The following is a 4,794-nucleotide window of genomic DNA, read 5'->3' as shown; positions in this document are numbered from 1 at the left end:
ACTTGAGTGACAGGGATTAGTGAAGCTAGTCTGAAGGAATGCTCCTGCACATGCCATGCAATGCAGGTTGTTACTGTATTTACAACAGCTGGGATAACAGCACAGAGAGGAATAGAGAAGCAGTTACAAGTTTGGTTAGTAAGTATGGTGCAGGAGCTTATATTGATGCAGAGACTAGCAAATAAAACCAGTCCAATTTTTTACATGTAAAGCTTCACCACTGAAGAAAGTATTACAAAGGTCTTTAGAAAAAACTACATTGGCTGTCGTGGGACTGTGTGCGGTCGTGGGTCAACGATATCCTCTATATTTTTTTTAAACATTCGCCTTCAGTCTAAATCAAAGGCAAAAGTTTTTACTGTGTGCGTGTCCTTGAAACCCTCACACTAAACTCAAACATCACTGTACCCCATTCTGAGACTCACCTTTTAAACATGGCTGTGTGTTTACATAGTGAGGTGCTTCTGTGACCTCATGTACTTAGACAGCTGCTGGTACAATAATGAAGGGAAAACCCTCATATGCACACACATTGCAAAGAGAGAAAAATAGTTTTATGGGAGGGGAAATATTCTCATGATGTATTATAGCGTATATGGGTGGGGGGTGTGGAAAGACTAAAAGACTATATGTGCAGAGTTGTTCTTTTTGCCACTGGACTATTGGCAGCGCCTTTCATACATGAAATGCAGTACAAGGTATTTCACATAGATTTCATAAAAGCAAACATCTTAGCAAATCAAAGGTTGCAGACAAACAATAAAATACATACATATGTCAAGCTGCAGTGAGCAGGTTTAGGTTGGAGTTCCCTTGCCACCAAGCACTATTATATAATACTTATGGCTGCCATTTATAATGCTTAGCATATTGGTAAAACTTTTAACCGCCACTGCAGAAACCCAGGTTTGGTTCCATTTCAGCTGTAAGGTGAAACAAAAGTAGCAGACAATTTTATTGGAAGTCACGTTAGAGTCTACACCCAATCCTGGCCAAACGGTGGACCCCCCAACAGCGACAAGGGATCGTGGTACACAATGGGAATTGGCTATACTAAATTGGGAATAAAAAAGAAGTAGAAGAATGCTTAGAATATAATTCCACTCCCAGGACTTATAACAGTATTCTCATTAACAGATCCACTGGGACATTAACCTGGCAAAATAACATCAAAATGGCTGACAATAGAGTAAAAAGTAAATATATATGATGCATTTGACCTATATCCCATGCCTGAATGTAAACAGCCTGACACAGGATTATTGTTGGTGTTGAAGTTCAGTGTGAACTTACACACAGGTCGGCCCAACAGGTTTTACAAGGTCCCTCAAACTAATGATCTATCGTTCTTCAATGCATAGAGTGACTGGGTGCAGATACACAAACTCTTAACACCAGTTTTAAAATGTTTTGATGAGTATGTGCTGCGATATCTACCAGAACCATAGCAGATAGGCTACTTAGTGTGGAACACAATTAACTGCAGAAGAAATTAAACAGGAGATTCCTTCAATCAAGCACAATTGATTCATTGTCATGGTTACCACTGGGCCTCTTTGTTGACCTCTACAATGATGCCATATGGAGAAAAGTTTGTTTGTTGTTAGTAAGTGCAACAATTTAATTTGCCCTTTAGAACAGCAACATGTCAGCTTTAATCAATACCACTGAGCAGATTGTGTTTTATTAATAGGTTAATCAGCAGTTAGCATGTACTTGCACAGCCAAGGTACATTAACATGCATGCACAGCTTGTCCTGTGAGTATTTTTCCACACATAATGCATTAAAAAAAGAATGTAATATTTTAAGTCCTACATGAAAAAGACAGATATTTATTTGATAGGAAAAACTACAAGATGTAAATCAACAAAGGGCTGTTCCTGTAAATCCTTCTGTCAAAAGAAAACTATTTAAAGTCTGATTTTGGCTGGCTCTGTAAATTCAGATAAAAAAGAACCTTACTTGGTATCAAGTAATTGTGTTTGCAAGCGTTTTCTCTTTCTTGCTTTTCTTCAATTCCCTGAAACACTATTACAGCATTATCACTTTCTGGCAAAGAGTCCTGTCTTTCAGCAGACTGTGTTTTGTGTGAGATGTGTCTTGAGTGGTTACCATGACACAGACACTGCACACACTGTGCAGCTGTGGCTGAAGATTACTGATGTGTGAAAGATGAGCAGATTGCACCCTCTGGTGGAGTGAAGGTAGTCACTGTTAAATTGAAACATGGGAACTTTTGAAACTAAATGTTACCTTGTATTTCATCCTGACTATCTTGAATAGGTCATTTCATGTCGGGTGACCACAATGATATGATGGTGGCTCAGCAGACTGAAGCACAAACTTCTTCCAGCTACTCAGGGTAGTCTTTTATCACTTATTTTAAGTTACTGAGGTGCCAGTTGGAGGACCATCTATGGGACTAGGAGACCACCACAAAATACCTTCAAATGGTTTATGGACCATTTATACTGAAGGCTTTATAAATGCACTTCCTGCACTGCTGCCAGGTTGCCCATTTGTCCTAACAACATTACTACAGCTGGGATAAAGGGACAGTAACACTGTAAACACTTGACACAATTACTTTCTACTTTCTACTGGATTCAAGGTCTGATTGAAAACCATCATATCGTACGCTGGATTTTGCCATAGGATGGGGTTTTGTCAATTGAAGACCCAGTTGAAACACTGAGCATAATATTTCACATTAAGTAGTTATTTAAGACTCTGCAGACCCACAGAGGTATTTACAGTTATTCTAGTTGTTTGCATCTTATCAGTTTGAAGTTATTTGAGGAAACCAAACTCCATAATAAGAATGATGAAGGTGTGTCTTTATCCCAGTCAAAGGTACACAATGAAACTATAGTCAGGGAGATGTCAACACGCATTTTTCTTTCATTTTAATATGTCACAGTAGTAAAAACACAGGTGTAAATAACAAAATTAATTATGGCTGAATGCTATTTATCTGTTTCAAGGTGCAAGTATTGTGCATGCTGGCTCACTGCCATGACTTACTGGGACAATTAAATAGAACGGAGCCATCATTATGTTATTAGTAACACCTGTGCTTCTCTCACTAATTAAGCAACAGACTGAAAAACACCCATGTGGGTGGAACATGAGTGTGCAGGGTAAATAGATAAGGTAAGGTAAGGTAAGGTAAGTATGATCACAATGCACATGCGCTGGAGTATATAAATCATACATACAAATCAATACAAAATGTGCCAAGGATCACATGTTTAACATGACACATGGTGGTAAAAACAGTGTTATAATAATAGTAATATAAGAATAGTAATAAAACCTGCTATAATAATAAATTGTGATAGAAGACAATAGTTCCTCTAATAAAACTAGATATAAACATACAAATTAAAAACCACAGTGCTTTTGATAATAACCCAGATATACCAGATATGGTTACCCTGCTTGTCATAATTTAAGAGGAAGATGGAATGAAAAAGTTCTTGTACCTGTTCAGTCCACAGTTTGGCATCCTGAACCGTTGGCCTGAGGGCAGTATCTCAAATTCTGGGTTCAGGATGTCTGTTGGGTCATTCAGAATCTTCTGAGCCTCCCTAAGAACAGATTTCCCATATGAAAACTGAAGTTAGTGATCATATAAATCCAGTTAATGCCAAATATTTAAGGATGTTGACTTTACTTGTGTTTTTTTCCTCCCCCTATTTATTTATAGATCATCATTTGTAAATAACCGAAATTCATTAATATGTCAAATGATAATTCTTTGTTTCCAAGGCAGTTAAATCTAAATATGAACAGATAATTACTTAAACCTATTCACTAAATGTTGTTGCCTGTGAACAATTTTACATGGGACAATGTCATGGCTTCACCACATTGTACATCTAATGTAGGAGCCTGGGTTAACACAAACATATACAGGATGGCAACTATAGACCACATAAGTGCATTTGTGATTTTGGATTAAGACCAATTTCATTACTTACAAAGGGCAATATAAAACTGGTCCGGCCTTAGGAGGATATAAGTTCCTTTATATAGACTAATATGTGCCTAAGTATATATTTTATGTCCTTTTTTCTCCATGGACCTAGAGTTAGGCTACCTGACTGATTTATTCATTGAAAACATTTTTTTAAACTAAATTTATGGATAGACAGTTGACTTCACAGCAAAACTTTAAAAGAAGCACAACAGATAAAAATAGAGAATGAGGCAGTGTCCACCAAAGCCAACCTCTCATCTTTTAATAGACAACTAATGGAGAAAAATGAATGATGAATCCTAATGAAAAATGGGGGGTTAGGGGGGTCTGTGTTTCCAACCATCCATGTCATATAATTTTGACTGTGATGAATTAAAGAAAATTATTGCAAAAGTAAACTGTGTATTCATTGTAGGAGGTATCATTTATCACCTCCTGACCTGTCAGACAACTTAATCAATTAATGTCCATGCATTAATCCATCTTCAGTCTTTCTATAAAGCTAACTGGATGTCCAGTGGAAGTGGTGATTCATCACATGCCGACAATGTGAGAGGAAAAAATACATACTGCTTCTGAATAAGCCACATTTTGACCCAACCTAAAAAAATATTCATAACAATATGATGACAACTCAGAAACGTAAGAGAAATCTGGCTATGAAGGAAAGATGGTCTTTACATTCACATTTTAAAAAATAGTCCCATATTCACTAGTTTGAATTCCCTTGCTTTACTTTCCAAAAATAAATTATATGGCAACATTTTAAAGATAATGTGCTAGGTATGTCTTGCAACAGTTGGTATAGGT

The sequence above is a fragment of the Seriola lalandi genome, unplaced genomic scaffold (assembly GCF_002814215.2).
Source record: "Seriola lalandi dorsalis isolate HSWRI2012SDOR001 ecotype SW California unplaced genomic scaffold, Sedor1 jcf7180002054425, whole genome shotgun sequence".
Taxonomy (NCBI): domain Eukaryota; kingdom Metazoa; phylum Chordata; class Actinopteri; order Carangiformes; family Carangidae; genus Seriola; species Seriola lalandi.
Note: the sequence above shows the minus strand (reverse complement) of the source record.